The 19,904-nt window shown below is 44.1% G+C and overlaps 1 protein-coding gene across 3 annotated transcripts in view; it reads right to left on the bottom strand.

Moving 5' to 3' along the window:
• The window catches only part of ELF1 (E74 like ETS transcription factor 1), a 222,084-nt gene that overhangs the window by 137,150 nt on the left and 65,030 nt on the right, over nucleotides 1–19,904 (bottom strand). The window contains exon 1 of one of the 3 annotated variants that reach the window (XM_073614220.1): nucleotides 8,828–8,995. The exons of the other annotated variants lie outside the window; for them this stretch is intronic. The gene's annotated coding sequence lies outside the window, so the exon portion shown is untranslated. Of the gene's footprint in view, nucleotides 1–8,827; nucleotides 8,996–19,904 lie in introns of those variants that run through there. 3 annotated transcript variants of the gene reach the window in all.

Raw genomic sequence — 19,904 nt, 5'->3', positions numbered from 1 at the left:
CCTGCACTGGAACACTGTAAAAAGCACTGGAACACACATGTCCTTATTTAGGGTTAAGAAAAAAGAAGTGGAAAAATGCATTGGACTGCATCAAAAACATGCATGCAGAAAAGCATCTGAAATGTATCTGGACTGCGTTTCTATGGTGTGAAAGTATTTAAAGTAAATCATGCCATTCCATCTAGCAGTACCTGTGCACAGAAGCGTTTGTAAGTTGTTTATTGCTTCCTTTATAAGGCTCCATTCATGCTTGTACTACTCCAAAGTTGCAACTTTGGATGGATGCAACTTGGATAAGACTTTGGCTGACAAGTGATAATGGACAACTATTTGTCCACAAACACACAAGTTGCATTGTAAAACATTCAGGTACGACTTTCATGCAACTCCTGAAGGTTAACATTGAGGTCTATGGCCCTCAAGTTGCATGAAAGTCAGACCAAAGTAGTGCATGAATTACTTTGAAGTTGCTGCAACTTTAAGTCACGCATATATGAATAGTTATCATTCGAAAACATGGAACGACTTGTCATGCAACTTTGATGTCTAAAGTTGGATGACAAAGTCGCACAAGTGTGAATGGAGCGGCAGGGTACAGCTTTCTAGCGATCTCTAGATAGCAGCTATGAAAACTCAGTGTAAAAACCCAATTTACTTCCCCCTTTCCCTATAAACTGGAATCATTTAATTTCTTCTATCGGCTTGGCCCAACTCATCTCATATTTGTGGGTACATGAGCAGCTTTTTTTAATCTAAAACCTTTTAGATTTACATATGTTTTCCTCTTGCTGATACAAACAACCACAAAGCTACATATCGGTTGGAAAGTATCCATCTATCGCTAAAAAAGTATCAATTGTGCTACCAATGTCCTTCTCAGCCTTGATCAGGCTCTAATAAAAAAAAAAAAAACTTCCATTAAGTCAAATCTCACAAGGCCTATTCAAGAATTATCCTATTGGACATTGTAACTTGAATGCAGGGGCGTGGCTAGGCGGCAAAAGGACCAGGGGCTTCAGACCGAAGTCCAAGGGGTGTACGTGACGCTGGCTTTTTTTTGGCTGGGCCGTGACCTACCTGACCTACATACACTGACGGTAGTGACCTACATACACTGACCTACCTACACTGACGGTAGTGACCTACATACACTGACCTGCCTGACCTACATACACTGACATTTAGATACACTGACCTACATACACTGACCTGCCTGACCCACATACACTGTCAGAGTGTTTGACCTACCTCAGCTCAGCCGTGGTGTGCGGTGTCACATCAGCCAGGCAGTCAGTCAGTCCTCAGAGGAGGAGAAGAGGAGAGCAGCCCGCCTGAGCGCCGAGCGGGGATGTGGCGCGGCGGTCGCTTTGCAATTCCCGCCTTCTGGAGCCTGCAGCGCCTAGTGGGACTTCCATCATAGGCGTTGCAGGCCCCAGAAGGCGGGACCTGCTATGGCACTCGGCCGCACTTGGCGGCACTCGGGATCAGATCGGTCCCGCCTTGCCGCTCGGGGCCAACAATGGAGAGCTGCATGCCTGAGACTCTGGGCTTTGCGGGGTCACATTTGGGGCTTCAACCCCCGCTAGCCACCCCCTCACAACACCCCTGCTTGAATGTTTATAATGTATAAAGCGTGGAGAAAAGAAATGATCACACCATACACGCATGGATTGACTAGAGCCATCATACTGCTGAACTGGAGTGTGCAGATGGCAAAAAAATAGGAATCATTTGGGTTAATAAAGCAGATTTCAGTCAGTACTTATGGGGCATCTGGAGTTGTTTTTTCACTTGCAACCACAAACTTGTCACTTCATCTAGGTTCTCTGATCTTCCAAAACAAAGGATGTGACCTAAGGTTACCTCAGTTTTCTGTTTTTTCAAAACATACAGTGAATATAAAAAGTCTACACACCCCAGGTAAAATGTCAGGTTTCTGTGATGTAAAAAAAATGAGACAAAGAATTTATTTCAGAACATTTTCCACCTTTAATGTGACCTATAAACTGTACAACTCCAATTGAAAACCAAACTGAATTTTTTTTTTTTTTTCGGGTGGTAAAAAAAATAAAATAATGTGGTTGCATAAGTGTGCACACCCTCTTATATCTATGGATGTAGCTGTGTTCATAATTAAGCAATCACATTCAAACTCATGTTAAATAGGAGTCAGTACACACCTGCCATCATTTAAAGTGCCTCTGATTAACCCCAAATAAAGTTCAGCTGTTCTAGTAGGTTTTCCCTGACATTTTCTTAGTCACATCCTGCAGTAAAAGCCATGGTCTGCACAGAGCTTCCAAACATCAGAGGGCTCTCACTGTTAAAAAGGTATTAGTCAGGAGAAGGGTACAATCAAAAATTCCATGGCATTAGATATACCATGGAACTGAGTGAAGACAGTCATCATCAAGTGGAGAAAATGTGGCACAATAGTGACATTACCAAGAACTGGACATCTCTCCAAAATTGATGAAAAAAACAAGAAGAAAGCTGGTCAGGGAGGTTGCCAAGAGCCCTACAGCAACATTAAAGGAGCCGCAGGAATATCTAGCAAGTACTGGCTGTGTGGTACATGTGACAACAATCTCCTGTATTCTTCATATGTCTGGGCTATGGGGTAGAGTGACAAGACGGAAGCCTTTTCTTACGAAGAAAAACATCCAAGCCCGGCTACATTTTGCAAAAACACATCTGAAGACTCCCAAAAGCATGTGGGAAAATGTGTTATGGTCTGATGAAACCAAGGTTGAACTTTTTGGCCATAATTCCAAAAGATATGTTTGGCGGAAAAACAAATACTGCACATCACCAAAAGAACACCATACCCACAGTGAAGCATGGTGGTGGCAGCATCATGCTTTGGGGACATTTTCTTCAGCTGGAACAGGAGCCTTATGCCGCGTACACACGATCGGAAATGCTGCCAGCAAAACTCAGATGAGAGCTTTTTGTCGGAAAATGCAACCGTGTGTATGCTCCATCGGTCTTTTGCTGGCGGAATTCCAGCCAGCAAAAGATTGAGAGCATGTTCTCATTCATATATTTTTCAGTCGGGAAACATTCCTATCCGAAAATGCGTTAGTCTGTATGCAATTCGGACGCGCAAAAAATCATGCATGCCCGGAAACAATTTGACGCATGCTCGGAAGCATTGATCTTCATTTTCTCAGCTCGTCGTAGTGTTGTACGTCACCACGTTCTTGACGGTCGAAAGTTCAGAGAACTTTTGTGTGACCGTGTGTATGCAAGTCATGCTTGAGCGGAATTCCGTCGGAAAAACCATCCAAGTTTTTTCTGATGGAAATTCCGATCGTGTGTACGGGGCATTAGTCAAGGTAGAGGGAATTATGAACAGTTCCAAATACCAGTCAATATTGGCACAAAACCTTCAGGCTTTTGCTAGAAAGCTGAACATGAAGAGGAACTTCATCTTTCAGCATGACAACGACCCAAAACATCAACATGACAGCATGACAACACCCAAATCAAAAAAGAAATGGCTTCACCAGAAGAAGATTAAAGTTTTGGAATGGCCCAACCAGAGCCCAGACCTGAATCCAATTGAAAATCTGTGGGGTGATCTGAAGAGGGCTGCGCACAGGAGATGCTCTCGCAATCTGACAGATTTAAAGTGTTTTTACAAAGAAGAGTGGGCAAATAATGCCAAGTAAAGATGTGCCATGCTGATGGACTCATACCCAAAAACACTGAGTGCTGTAATAAAATAAAAAGGTGCTTCAACAAATTATTAGTGTAAGGGTGTGCACACTTCTGCAACCATTTTATTTTTATTTTGACTTCCCTCCACCTAAAGATTTCAGTTTGTTGTTCAACTGAGTTGTAAAGTTTATAGGTCACATTAAAAGGTGGAAAAAAATTCTGAAATGATTTACCTTTGTCTCATTTTTTTACATCACAGAAACCTGACATTTAAACAGGGGTGTGTAGACTTTTTATATCCACTGAAAGTAACTGCATTTGCAGGCAACCGGGCAGATCTAGTACTAGCGTGGTGTTCATAAAAGTGTATGTAAACCCTAAATGAATGACATTTAAGTTGCTAAAATACTTGCCTTTTCTATGTAAAAAAAAAAAAAAAAAAATAGTTTTGGCCTTTTTTTTCATTGCATCTTACATTCTCAGTGCTTCTTTAGCCACTTCCTGTCTACATGGCATTTCTCATGGTGGGTTTCCTGACAGTGACAAAAGTGCACCAAGCCCGTGTAAAGCTGACCATACACTGATAATTCTTCCTTCACCCTGTAGGCTGCACAGAAAAAAAAAAACAAACAGATTCTTCTACCCACACCATATGTACGGATCTCCACCTGAAGCTATTGCATTTTGCCAGCCGGCAACACCGGCTGTCAAAATAGGCACACAGTTTCTGCATCTGATTGGCTGCAACTGCTTTTTGGCCAACAAGGCCACCCATTTTAGCTGGTTCCTTGGGAAATTCATGCAGTGTATGGCCAGTTTAATGTGTATTGAAATGGCCACTTGTGGTTTCCAGCAGAAGCCGGTGTTACAGGGTAAAGAGGAAGGGGAGGGAAAACTAAAACGTTTTTCAAAGATGACTGAAGATAATCTGTAAAAATATTAAAAATTATTTCTAAAAGTAGATTAAAATGTTAAAAATGAATATTACGTTATACTGGTTCCTTAGCGACCAATGGTTGATGTCACTAATGTTATCATGTACCGTTGCTTTTCTATACTGTATTGCAGTGTTTCTCAACTCCAGTCCTCAAGGCGCACCAACAGGTCATGTTTTCAGGATTTCCACTAATTTTGCACAAGTGATTTGATCAGTTTCACTGCCTTAGTAATTACCACAGCCCTTTCATTTGAGGGAAATCCTGAAAACATGACCTGTTGGTGTGCCTTGAGGACTGGAGTTGAGAAACACTTTATTGTATGGTTTTATATCTGTATGGTTTAAAACCTTGATAAAAATGATTGGAAAAAAAAAAATTAATAGATTTTATGGATAGGGTTTAAATAGAACATAATGTATGCCATGCCAAGTTGATTTACACATAAGTAAGCCAAAGCTGGGCAGAAACAAAAAACAGTCAAATTGTACATGCACGGGTTAAGCAGAAATTCCCATTGATAGACATACCCTCGGATAACAGTAGTTGCCTGCCAGGGAAATATAGTGCTTGACTGGGCCTCCTTTTAGGAAAGATCAGCAGGAGGGGTCTGCTATGGTCTGATATCATAAGTATCATCATAGTAATTAAAGTGGATGTAAACCCAATGTCATCCTTTCTAAACTACTGCCATAGGGGTTATCTATAAGGATATACATGCCTCCTGCATATATCTTTACCTGTCAAATGTCTCCCCTCTGTCTGTTATGAGACCCGAAAAACTGCAGATTCTGTGGGTGGGTCTGTTGTCTGGAGCTCGTTGGGTGGAGTCGTGATGTCAGTAGACTCCCCGCCCACCTCTACACTCCCCTTGTCAATATGCATTTTCTCCTGTGTATTTCTAACACTGAACTTCTGCTATGATCTCCAACATCCAGTGAAAAGATAGGAAAGTAACCACATGACTTCAGCATTCCAAATCATGGTGAGGTGTGGAGCATCCAATCCTTGCAGAGCTGATAAAGAAAGGAGTGGGTGGGAATTAAAAAATACTGCATGTCTCTTAGTCTAGTGCACAAGATGTAAATCACCTGTCACTCACAGCAAGGGGGAGGATTTGACAAAGTTTTTCTCTGTCAAGATTTATCTCACTGAACAATAAAAGAGGATTGCTCAGAGCTGGATTAACTCTTTGTGGCAAGACTGGGCTCAAATGATAGGAAATCTTATACTCTACATCAGGGATATGCAATTAGCGGACCTCCAGCTGTTGCAAAACTACAAGTCCCATCATGCCTCTGCCTCTAGGTCTCATGCTTGTGGCTGTCAGAGTCTTGCTATGCCTCGTGGGACTTGTAGTTCTGCAACAGCTGGAGGTTCGCTAATTGCATATCCCTGCCCTACATTATGACATAAAAAAAAAAAAATTTCAGGTTTACATCCACTTTAATGTCTAGTCTATTCTAACAAAAGGTCAAATTAGGTGATAACCATATAACATGTACGAGGTATCTAAAGAAGACAACATACGTGAAGAGGTCTCCAATTTTCAGCGGCTGAACCAAACAAATTGCAACAAGCCAGACTTATTACCGAAACTCAAGAAATCCTACCACTTAAAAAAAGCATATTTCAGCCTAAACCTTGTCAAAGCTCTCTTCTAATCCATAGCTTTGCAAACCATAACGAAAGGAAGGTGTCAAGAAGACCTACCATACCAGATGATTAGAATGTCAGAGATAGTGATGACCAGAGCAACGTCATTCTAATGTCAACTCTAACCACAATATCTTTATACTGCTCACTCTTTATAGCACTCTTAGTTTTGACAAAAACAATGATAACACCACCAGGAGGAACATATTTATTGGAGCAGGGAGCAGATTTATTGCGTAGGAAAAATGAAATCCTTCATTACCTGAAGGCAGGTTTGCTTTAACTTCTTAGTTGGCCGTACACACATAAATTTCTTTCCTTCAGCCTGTAGGTTGAACTAAACGAAGTCTAAGTTTTCTCCGTCCAAACTAAACAGCACGGATGGACGGATCTTTCCTGCCTCCTATTGTATTTTGACAGCTGGCACCCATGGATGTCAGAATACCTGAACAGGCTGCAGATTGACTGTGCTTACTGTTCAGACAACAATATTCTATGCAGCTCCTTCAATCTTCTGATCAGTCTGTTGAGCTGATTTGTATGTGGCCAACTTTATAGTTAAAAATATACTGCAGTCAGCCTATAGAGGACAACAGATAAAGCTGGACATTAGCACATGTCAGCCAATTCACGCTGAGTTGGCCAAAAGTCACTTCTTGGTTAGCCCTGATGTTGGCACCCGTATCGATTTCCAATCAACTTTTCTTAAAAGAGCCAGGTGGAAAATTGTTGGCCTAACAGTGCCTGCACCCTTGTCAAAGACAGTCACTGCTCAGGGTATTCTGATAATCGGCTTCCCCGGCTGTCAGAATGTAAAATCCAGCAGCAGGAGAGCCATCCATCTGTGATGTTGGTGTGGATTGAGCAATATGTTATGATTTCTTTTGTTAAGCCCACAGACGGAATGAAAGAAATCTATTCATCTATGTCCAGCTCAGCTATTGGACAATCATTTTTTTGGTTATAATATTTATACTATGCTACTGTTATTATAGTCTTAAAGTGGTTGTAAAGGGTGAAGGTTTGTTACCTTCATGCATTCCTTTCTAAAACAAACCTTCAGGGTGCAGCTCCACCCCCCCACAACACTTATGCCATGTACACACAAGCGGAATGTCCGACAGAAAAAGTCCGACAGGAGCTCTTCATCGTATATTCCGATCGTGTGCATGCCCCATCTGACTTTTTACGTCGAAAATTTGACGGACTTAGAAAGAGAACATGTTCTAAATTTTTCCGACAGAACCATTTCCTATCGGGAAAACCGCTCGTCTGTATGTTGTTCCGACATACCAAAAAACGACGCATGCTCTGAAGCAAATACGAGACGGAAGCTTTTGGCTACTGGCTATTGAACTTCTGTTTTCTAGTCCCATCCTACGTGTTGTACGTCACCGCGTTCTGGACGATCGGAATTTGGTGTGACCGTGTGTATGTGTAAATCTTCAGAGTTTATTCCGACGGGAAAACCAGTCGTGTGTACAGGGCATTATCCGAGTCCCATTTCAATCCAGCGATGAGCATGGGAGCAGCAGCTCTCCCGGGTCTCTCCCTCCTTATTGGCTGAGACACAGCAGCGGAAGCCACTGGAGGTGGGAGTGGGGGGTGGGACTGAGCCACGCTCTGGGTGTCCCATAGACACACAGAGGCAGCTCGGGAGCGAGCACGCACAAGTACCCCCAGAGCAAGCAGCTTGCTGGGGGGGCACTCAGCAAGTGTGAGCAGCCAGAAGCACCAACGGAGGACCCTGAGAAAAGGAGGATTGGGGCTGCTCTGTGCAAAACCATTGCACAGAGCAGGTAAGTATGATGTGTTTATTATTTTAAAAGGAAAAAAAAACAACATACACATGTACTAAAAGTCAGCCGGTTCAGCAGGAACCAGCCAACTTTCAGTATGTGTGTACTCTTCTCTGTTTCAACAGAAGTCAAATTGTCTAGTTGGAAAGACCAGCATTCAATCAGCGCATACAGCCAATGGCTGCAGACACACATCAGTGTAATCTGCAAAAAGGGGGGGGAGGGGACCGGGGGACACCCCCTGTCAGAATACAATAACTCAGTTGGAGAGATACCTGCATCCGTATCACTTGTGTTGATGCAGGGATCTTTCATGTTTCTTTTTCCGTTCAACCAACTGGTTGAACGATAAACTGTGTGCATGCCCAGCTTAACGGTTATGTCCATCATTAGTGATAAACTAAAAACTAATTAATGCAACAGTTCCTATTTTATAAACGATATCTTTTCATTCTCCATGACAGGCGGGAACTGCAACTGAGCAAACATGTCACTGGACCAGCAACAAGGATCATTTTTGCTCTAAGGAAAGGCACTGCATGCCAGTGATGCCATAGATGTGACAGTAGGGTACACAGTTTACGGTTCACCCCAATACCCTTCCCAGGGTACAGACAACTACATAAAGACTCCTTACATTCTAACTTCTAGCATTGTTATCCTAAGTTCTGACAGCGGTGTAATACAAGGCAGCCCTTGTTTGATCACAAGGAGATCGATGTTTACCTGACATCTTTGCCTTGTCAAAGCTGACACTAAACAGATGGCACTTACCTTGACATTGGTTTCTTTGTACCCTCAATGCATACGTTTCCAAAAGTCACACGGCAGAAAAGGGTTTTTAAAAGACAGCAGTGTTAAAATGGCTACGATAGATTAGGGAAGTGGTATCTTTGCCTCAGCCTTATGAGTCACACATGAAACTGAGTGTTTGTGAAGAAGGGAACGCCCATGTTGCTTGGGGCCCAATTATCCTGCTAGGTCAAACATGCAAATGTTGCAGGTAAGACAACACACAGTGCAGGATGGGAAGAGGAACGCCCTGCCCCACCTTAACCACTTACAGAGCAAAGTGCATGAGCCAGGCAGATGGAAATACTGACAGAGTAGTGACATTGTGACTACAGCATAGGAAGGCTAAAAAAAAAAAAAATATCTGATTCATTACAACACTAGTCAGTGCACATTCTGCCGCAAAACAGACAACCAAAAGGAGCAGCGCATGAAGGATTTTAGAACTCTGATGTGTATAAACAAGGCAGCAGTCCTATGGTGGGCATATATGAATTGATTTTGCTATCTGATCTTATCAGCAATCGAATAGGAAGAATTCCACTGTTAATTGATTTAGACTCCATATACTGTAGATTGGATACAAACAAACTGAGCCAATCGTCCACTGCAGCAGCACTGAGATACTTTCTTCATGAATTCAATCGTATTTCACTCATTCATTTTATAGGCAGAGCTTTGGGCATCTTCTGAACACATTCCTATCCAAACTATCAAACTACAGTTTAAAAAATCCAATCAGCTCTGGGTCAGGTCATTCCCCACTTTGCATCACATAAAAACAAAGGGGTGACGCCTGATGTCAGTGCCATTATATAAATACATTCCCATATTTAGTCAATGTCATGGGTGGTCAATTATAGAAATCAATCATTTATTGGACACATGTATTGCAACCATTACAGTTCAAACCAGGGGTCTCAAACTGGTGGCCCTCCAGCTGTTGCGGAACTACAAGTCCCATCATGCCTCTGCCTGACAGTCATGCTTTTAACTGTCAGCCTTGCAATGCCTCATGGGACTTGTCGTTTCACAACAGCTGGAGGGCAGCCAGTTTGAGACCCCTGGTTTAAACCAATTCTAAACTTTTAAAGCCCATTCACACTAGGCAGTCTATGCCCTTAAAGTGGATCTTCACTGTATCGAAGAACAACAAAACAAAACACTATTTAACACTTGACGCCCACGGTATTTATGTCATTACTTCGATGCTAAATGCTATTATGGCAGCAGCCAGCTGCCACAACCCCGGTATCCTCTTGTTCTGTGGGTGATTGTCTAAATAAAAGTGGTCTCAGTGGCAGATTCGACGCGAGACCACTTTTAGAGGCGGCAGGAGAGGCCCCCACCAACGCTTGCCGGTCCTTTCAGAGTTTTACCAGAGAGATCAGTAAAGGCGGAAGAGATCCGATCTGCTGGAGGGATGGGCAGGAAGTCGAATGAGTGCAAGATGGCCTCCATTCCACTCTATGCCCTTGGAGGACCAGAACGATGTTTGATGTCACTTCCGCCTTATGGCCTTAAAGGGCTGATTTTTTTTTTTTTTTTTTGTTTTAGATAAAATGTCATTTTGACTTTAAGTAAATGAGAGATCTGGGGTCTTTTTGACCCCAGATTTCTCAATAAAGGAGGACCTGTCATGCTTATTTCTATTACAAGGGATGTTTACATTCCTTGTAATAGGAATAAAAGTGATAAAAAAAAAAATTAAAAAATAAAAGGGACAGTGTAAAAAAAAAAAAAAAAATGTAAGCGCCCTGTCCCTCCATGCTCCCACGCAAAAACGATCGCATACGCAAGTCGCGCCTATATATGTAAACGGTGTTCAAACCACACATGTGAGGTATTGCCACAATCGTTAGAGAGCAATAATTCTAGTACTAGACCTCCTCTGTAACTCTAAACAAGTAAACTGTAAAAAAATTTGAAAAAGTTGGCTATGAATATTTTTAAGTACTGTCGTTTTGTCACCATTCCACGAGCGTGCGCAGTTTTAAAGCATGACATGTTACGTATCTATTTACTCGCCGTAACATCTTTCGGAATATACAAAAAAAAAATTGGGCTAACTTTACTGTATTTTTTTATTATTCAAAAAAGTGTATTTTTGTTCCAAAAAAATGGTGTTTGAAAGACCACTGCGCAAATACAGTGCGACATAAAACATTACGATCACCATTTTATTCTCTAGGGTCTCTGCTAAAAATATATATATAAAATTTTGGGGTTCTAAGTAATTTTCTAGCACAGAATACTAATTTAAACTTGTAAAACAAAAAAGTTCCAGAAAAGGCCTGGTCTTAAAGTGGTTAATTCATTTTCTGTATTCAATTCAAGCTCCCCCATCTATCCATGCGTCCATGTTTTATTCTGCTGAGGGATCACTTTGAAAAACACCCCCCCTAGCATTTCTGGCCGTGGCCATCCTATGTAAGGGCAGATGATTCATGTAGCACAAGGGTCGGCAAGCTGTTGATTCTGATCGGCCTGTTGGCCTTAGGCAGCTGGCGGGTCAATCGGCAATGCAGCCCTGCACACAGTCCTTCTGCCAGCCTCTGCCGCTCTCCTCTTCACTGCAAAGCAGAGTGGGATGAATCACAGTACTGGATAGAGGGTGGGGGCAGGAGCTGCTGGAATTAACTTTTCACATTAACTAGCAGGTGATTGGTTGCTGGGCAGTCTTAGCAGCCAATCACAAGCTCGGTAATGTAAAAAGCTAACTCCGGCAGCTCCCGCCCTCTATCCAGTACTGGCATACTTCCTGCTCTCCGCTCTGCCATACACCAGTGTAAAGAGAGTGCTACCTACACACTGGTATTAAGGAAACAGAGGACACTGCAGTGGGGGGAGAGATGTGCGTAGGGGACAGAGGACATCGTATTGGGGGAGGGGGCGGGCAGAGGACACTAAAGTGGGGGTTATGTAAAGGGGACAAAGGATACTGCATGGGGGGGGTGAAGGGGACAGAAGACACTACAGTGGGGGGTGTGTGTGTAGGGGACAGAGGACATTGCATTGGGGGTGCAGAGGACATTACAGTGGGGGGAGGGTGTGAAGGGGATGAAGGACATTGCTGGGGGGGCAGAGGAAACTACAATGGGCGTGTGTTAAGGGGACAGAGGACACTGCTTTGAGGGGGCACAGGACACTGCTATGGGGGTACAGATGACACTACAGTGGGGAGGGGGTTGTGATGTGAAGGAGACAATACAGTTGGGAGGTGATGTAACGGGGGACTGAACACACTGCTATAGGGGGGGGCACAGGACACGACAACAGTAGGGGGGCAGAGTGGGGGGGGGATGCACTATGCTGTGCTTTTATTGGGCGTTTGATAGTTATTTTTTCAACAGGCGCCCCCCCACCCTTCCCCCCGGGGATCTTTGATTTCCTTCATGTTGTCCAGGTAGATTGCAACCTCTGAAAAGGTTGCCTACCCCTGATGTCGCATTTACTTCCTGGAATCTATCTGCCCTTATCTCAAGCATGCAGGCAGGAGGGTGTGCTTAGCTGAGAGAGAGACCCTCCTCCCATCTTAAAGACCCCAGGGATGTATGACATTTGCCTAGGCATAGAAACCAGAAAGTAACTGAAGAAATGCATAAAAAATAAATAAATAAAACAAATAAATACAATACAGTATAATATAACTTCCTATCTATTTACTAATGGTAGCAGCATATGGAATAAAAATAGTCAATGTTGATTGAGAGAGTGAAGTTCCACATTACTATGTTTTGGAGCTAAAGGAGAAGTATGGCCAAAGCTTTTTTTGGCCATTCTCCTCTTTTGGTTCACCGAAGTACATTTACATTTCAACGCCTTTGACCCAGAGTCAGCTGATCGCGCTATTGCCTGCTATCAGCTGACTGGGCAGAGCTGTGCCAGGCTCAGAAATATTCCTGGGATCCACCCCACTGTCTGATTGACAGTCCGGTCTGCCATAGGAGCAGAGCAGAGAGCAGCGACTAACAGCCACTGATCTTTGCGCAGAACAAAGCGAGAACTAAACAAATAGCAGCAGTCATGTGATCACACAGATGCTGCAGCGTAGAGGTGAAGATACAGGTCTGTGTTTACATCCCATACTTCTTTAACCCCTTCCTGCCTGCTCCAGCATCCCTTTAAACAGTTCAGAAAGCCTGGTGGGGGGGGGGGAGAGGGCAGTTAAGGGTTGGCGATTATGCGACCAATGTCACAGTGGTCACATGATTGGAGTCCGGTCCTGCTGGCGACAAATGTCTACCCCAGAGCGCCTTTTAGCATGTTGTCAGCACAAACATTGGCCGCCCGGCGACACATGTGGCATGTGAGCGATATAGCCCACCCTTTTGCTGCAGCACATATGTGTTGGCGGTCATAACGGGGTTAAGATTACAGATTTCATTGAGGTTTTACTCACACTATGTGCAGAGACATTCGTTTTATGGCACTAGAAAGTGCAGGTCTCTACAGGGCACAAGGTAAATTATTGCTTTGTATGTACCCTGTCATCACGTTAATGGAGCCCTCGGGTGCACCAGCAAGGTAAACAGTGCTCTGCATTGTAAAATGCAAGGCAATGCGCCCCAAAAAGCTGGAACCCAATGAAGCAGAAGCCCGCAGAGGAAAATAGATTGTTTTCCTGTACAGGTAGTGTGAATGAGCCCTCAATGGACTGCCCAACACACCTCAGAGAATGAAAAAAAATTAGACTTGCAGCACTTTCTTTTGCAAAGTGCACAATGGTAGTGTGCTTCAATGCAGGTTCAACTGGAAGGTTCATTAAAAGGTACCATACAGAAAGAACAGGATAATGCCAGAGTAATGCAGAACTGCCCGCTTGTCCTAGGGAGTAGAAAAGTGCAATTCATTTCGCAATGAATGGAAATCCAGCTAAATTTTGCATCTTTCTGACATTTGGATGCATCCAATGGGGATGGGGGAATTGGGTCAGTTTTTTCGTTCAATCCACTGGTTGAACAAAAAAAAAAAAAAAAAAAAAACTGACTCATCTATGGCCAGCTTTAGAAGAGAACTGAAACTGGAGCATACTCAGTAGATGTGGCAATAGCTAGTCTACACAGCTTCAGGCTGCAGTGCGGTCACAGACAAAGGGGGGGGGGGGGGGATAGCAGGGCCAACCAAGTTTTTTGCAATCTACAGAAAAAGAATAATCTAGTGGCAATGTGAGTATAAACACAATGTAATATAGAATGTATTGACAATTTATAATGATTTGGGTTTAATGACACGTTCAATGTACAACTATATGCATACACAGGTCGGTATCCAGTAGCTTTTTTGCTTGTTTGTTATTAACATTTAGCTGTTTGAGAACAGTTGATTCCTTCATGCAGTAGATTAAGCAAAGGGATCAAACCCAACAAAACCCCGGACAAAACTTTTTTTCAGTTTGGGGAAGCACGTGTAGGATTAGAACCTCTGTCAGCCATTATTGACTTTGTCCCCATTTTAGGGATTTCCCACCACTTCTTTTGGTTGAAGTTGGGCTTTAATCATAAAGAACGTCAAGTTCAAATATTTGGGTTTTTATGTGTTTAAATTAACTAAAATTACAAGCCACTACAGGTTAGAGACCAATTTACACTTATTCATTGCGGTAACACACACACACACACACACACACACACACACACAAAATCAGTGGTGTGCTGGCCATAGATGACCTGGACTGAATTTGCCAATACCATCTGGCTTGACATAAATCAACTGGAAAAATTGAAGGAGTTAGGTGGAAAATTGTTGGTCAAACAGTGACTGTGTCCTACCTGATGCAACCCCTTTTCGGGTATTCAAGCAGCTGTCCAAATACAACAACCAGCAGGGAAGATACCTTTATCAATGCCCTTTTGACCCCTTTTACACTGGGGTGGTTTTCAGGCACTTTAGCGCTGAAAATAGCCTATGCCAAGCGCCTGAAAACCACCTCCCATTCATTCAAGTGTGACTTTTCACACTGGGGCGGTGCGCTTGCGAGACGTTCCAAAAAGTCCTGCAAGCAGCATCTTTGGGGCAGGTTGGGAGTGCTGTATTTAGCACTCCTAAAACGCCTTGCCCATTGGAATAAATGGGCAGCGCTTACAAAGTGCCTGAAAAAGTGTTTCGGAAGCGCCGCAACACGGGAGTTTTTAACCCCTTCTTTGGGGCTAAAAGCACCCCGCTAGTGGGAGAAAAGCACCAAAAAGTGTGAATAGGGTCTAATGCCGCATACACACGAGCTGATTTCTCGTTGGAAAAAGATACGACGGCTTTTCCGACAGGATTCCGCTCAAGTTTGCCTTGCATACACACAGTCACGCAAAAGTTCGCTGAAATTACGATCGTCAAGAACACGGTGACGTACAACACTACGATGAGCCGAGAAAATGAAGTATAATGCTTCCGAGCATGCGTCGAATTGTTTCCAAGCATGCGTAGGGATTTTGCGTGTCGGAATTGCCACAGATGAACGCATTTTTGGACAGGAACTTTTCCCAATCGAAAAATTGAGAACATGCTCCCAATCTTTTTCTGGCTGGAATTCGGCCAGCAAAAGTCCGATGGAGCATACACGGTCGCATTTTTCCGTCGAAAAACTCTCATCGGTCTTTTGCGGGCCGAAATTCCGATCGTGTGTACGCGACATTAGTGTGGATGGTGGCGTGTATGGCTATTCTTAAGAAACACGGGTCAGGTGAGATCTTTAGTGTATTAAAGTGAATCGTCAGCCCATTCAAAACAATAATGCAATGCTTAGTCTGAATGGGCCCTAATCCTTAAACAAGGATAAGTGGGCTTTTGGCAAATTTGGAATATGCTGTACTTATGGGCAGTGTCTTAATGGTTAGCACTTCTTCCTAGCAGCACTAGGATCCTCGGTTTGAATCCCAACCATAGCACTACATGCTTGGAGTTTGCATGTTCTCCCTGTGACTGTGTGGGTTTCCTCCAGGTACTTCGGTTTTCTCATATGCTCCAAAGACATGCTGGTAGGCTATTTGGCTCCTGTCTAAATTAGCCCTAATATATGTAGGAATACGAGTTAGGCTCGGTTCACAATGGTGCTCTGTGCAATATTGCATGCGATTCGCACCGCACTGCAGTGCAAAATGCAATGTCTGTGCGATGCAAATTCAGCCATACAGATCGCATGGCTGAATTTGCATTGCATTTGGACCAAAGTCGTGCAGGACCCCATTTTTAGTCCACACCAGAATTGGATGGCATTGGTGCTCACACCCATGCAATCCGATTCATGTCCGAACTGAGAGTTCGCATAGCGATATGCAAACCGGTCTGGGGGTGTCATTAACTTGACACTCCCAGCGATTCGCGTATGACAGTGCAAACCACTGTGCGATTCAGGTGCGATGCAGGAACCCACACTGGACTCGCAGGGCTCTCGCATTGCACCAGCGTGAACCGAGCCTCAGGGACCTTAGGACGGCAATACTGGGTTGCAGAAAATGTATTTGCTTGATTCCACCATCAACACAGACAATGTTGATGAGGGAATCCCTCCTGCCGGACCATTGTCTTCTCCTGGCAGGGTGGGGAGAGGCTGTCACCGCCGGGAGAAGACAGTGAATATTACTAGCAGCTATAGCAGCCACTAGCGATAATTACAAGTAAAACCCGGCATGCTGGTTGTACCCAAGTTGATCAATCAACTTGGTACATTCAGCCTGCCCATACATGGTTCAAATCTCCGCAGTTTCAGCAGGAAGCATGTATGGCCTGCCTTAGATTTGTAAGCTCCTTGAGGGTAGGGACTGATGTGAATGTAAAATATATATGCATGTAAAGCGTAAACTGTGTAAATTGATGGCGCTCACCGATAATAATCATTGTGTGATCTGCTAGTGCTGTAAAGCCTCTCTTCCCAGCCCTGTACATGCATAGCCTGAACTCCATTAACATAAATGGAAAGTCCATACAGAACTGATCAATCTAGTGATGTGTTTACCAGTTATGTACAGTAAATGGTTTTTGAGTGGTATATGGCAGAATTTAGGTGCAGAACTGGGAGATACTTTTCAGCACTGGACAGATCACTCAGCAAAGACTATCAGGAGACCTAAGTTATAGGTAAACAGATTATAGTAGAGAATGCTAGGAGGGGCCAGAATTGGGTTGTATCCTTTTAAATGTCTCCATCCTAAATTTTAGCATGTCTCTAGTCTCTAGACCAGCCTTTCTCAACCAAGGTTCTGTGACACCTCAGGGTTCCTCAAGCAACTTCTACCTCCCAGGAAATCTATGATCTTTTCAGATATCTGTAATGGGGCATTCTCCCCACTGCTCTACAATGTAAGAAGTATTCTTCTAATACTGATCACCAGTATAAGGGGGAACCTCTACACAGACCATCAGCGTTAGACTGGCCATACACTAGTAGAATTTAGTTTGAGCGTTTTCATATTCAGAACATTTGATTGTCTAAGAGCCCTTTCACACTGGGGCGGTTTGCAGGCGCTATTCCGCTAATAATAGCGCCTGCAAACCGACCCGAAAGTGCCGCTGCTGTGTATCCAGTGTAAAAGGCCCGAGGGCTTTCACACTGGAGCGATGCGCTGGCAGGACGGTAAAAAAAGTCCTGCCAGCAGCATCTTCGGAGCGGTGAAGGAGCAGTGTGTATACCGCTCCTTTACTGCTCCTGCCCATTGAAATCAATGGGACGGCGCGGCTATACCGCCGGCAAAGCGCCTCTGCAGAGGCGCTTTGTGGTGGTAATTAACCCTTTCTCGGCCGCTAGCGGGGGGTAAAACCGCCCCGCTAGCGGTCGCATACCGACGGTAAAACGCCGCTAATAATAGCGGCGTTTTACCGCCGCCGCCCCCCGCCCCAGTGTGAAAGGGCTCTAATTGGGGTCCAATCGATGATCATTTTTTGACTGCCGTGATTAAATAATTTGAAAGAGCAGCATAGAAAATTTTTCTCAAAAAAATTATTTCATATGGTGTATGTGGTGTTCATTCCAGAAATTCCATTCATTCCCATATTGAGTATTACAAGCAAATGTAAAATTCGGCATACAGTAGTTTTGAACGACATGTGCCAAGTCTCTGTTGGCATTGTCGACAGCATGAACTGACAAGATCTTTCATACAAACGTTTATTTGAAAATCTACCAGTGCATGACCAGCTTTACAATGCCCTTTCCAGTTAAAGCAGGTGTAAACCGTGGCTAGTGTAAAAAATAAAAAAAAACAAACACAACTCCTGTAAGGCAATTGTGCATTGCATACTATCACATTATGGAATACTTAAAAGGTAAGTTCACCTTTACAGAACAATCTGTAAAGTGAACTTACACAGGACCCCCCAGTCGCGCTGACCTGGAGTGCGGCGATTACCCGCTAGGAGACACATGGGAGCGGCACTGACCAATCAGAACCCACGTAGCCGTCCTGTCACTGCAGGCGAAGAGGAGAGAAAGCCACAGGAGTTTCAAACCCCCGGACCGATGCAGTGGCGATGCGATCTGTCAGTGCGTTGGATAACCGGACTCCAGGTTAGCGGGCCTGGGTGCAATGGGGAGGGGGTCCAGCGTAAGTTCACCTTACAGATTTTCTGTAAAGGTGAACTTACACTTTGTTAGAACTAAGCCCTCCCGTTGCACGCTGTGACCGCTGAGAGGGCCGACATCTTTCCCCAGTCTTTCTACCAGGTTCACGTGCTCTGGCTGTGTGATTGGCCGGAGCCACGATGACATCACTCGTGCGCATGTGTGCGGGAGCCCTCGGTTCCGGCACAAAGCTCTGAAGTTCCGACAAGGTATGTCACTGGCTGCATGCAGGGTGAATATCTTCTAAACGGTGCACATTTAGGAGATATTAAATTTTACCTACAGGTAAGCCATATTATAGGCTTACCTGTAGGTAAAAATAAAAAAAGCGGGCTTTACTACCACTTTAACTTCAATGTGAGGGAACACTACAACTTTCATTGCCCAAGTTTCTTTTCTGGCTATTATTCTTTTTTGTTTCATTATTATTACTGAAACTATTATTGTTACATAGAGCAGACCTGGGTGTCAGACACACCACATTCCTTAGACCCCTTGCACACTGGAGTCGTTTTTCAGGCGCTTTAGCGCTAAAAATAGCGTCTGTAAAGCGCATGAAAAAAGCATCAGCTGCAATCCCAGTGTGAAAGCCCGAGTGCTTTCACACTGGGGCGCTGCGCTGGCAGGGCGTCACAAAATGTCCTGCAAGCAGCTCCTTTGCAGTGCTGTAGGAGCGGTGAATAAACCGCTCCTAAAGCGCCCCTGTCCATTGAAAACAAGGGGGCAGCGCCGCCATACCGCCGCTGCAGTGGCACTTTGCGGGTGGTTTTAACCCTTTTTCAGCTGCTAGCGGGGGTTAAATAGCGACGTTAAAAATAGCGCCGCTTTACCGCCAACGCCCGGGCACTTTCAGTGTGAAAGGGCTCTTAGTATTACCAATTTTTATCCATTACTGTTCACTCTAATGTCTTATGATCTGTAGATAAAATAATCATTAGTGGCAGTTGCCTGAGACCTGAAAGGTATACATGGGTCAAATGCTGAACAAATTTTCTTTCAAAAATCTGCAATTTTGTGCATTTTGTGATCCGATGGTGCCACCATTCATTTTGACATTTGAACAAACAAGCCTTCAATTTAACCTCATGTTGCTACAGAAAATAAATTTAGTGGCCGGGAATCTTTTCAGGTCACAGCTCATGCGCATTTCTATTTCGATTAGATTTCTTGCACGATTCTCCCATCATTGTAGGGTTGTCCCGATACCGATACTAGTATCGGTATCAGCACCGATACCGAGCATTTGCCCAAGTACTTGTACTCGGGCAAATGCTCCCGATGCTTCCCCCGATACCTGGAAGTCAGCTGTGATCGGCGCGTGGGGGAGTTACAAGATTCTCCCCCAGCGGCTTTCACCAGCTTTAGTGACATACAGCGGTGATCGCTCACAGCTGACTGTCACTGCATCCTCCTCCATGCCCCCTCCGTTCCTCTGTGTCTCTCCGCTGTCCCCTCCGTTCCTCTCTCCTTATCTGTGCCTCTCCGTTCTCCCCCTCCGTTCCTCTCTCC

This window comes from Aquarana catesbeiana, linkage group LG02 (genome assembly GCF_042186555.1).
Source record: "Aquarana catesbeiana isolate 2022-GZ linkage group LG02, ASM4218655v1, whole genome shotgun sequence".
Lineage (NCBI taxonomy): Eukaryota > Metazoa > Chordata > Amphibia > Anura > Ranidae > Aquarana > Aquarana catesbeiana.
This window is presented reverse-complemented; position numbering and strand designations above follow the sequence as displayed.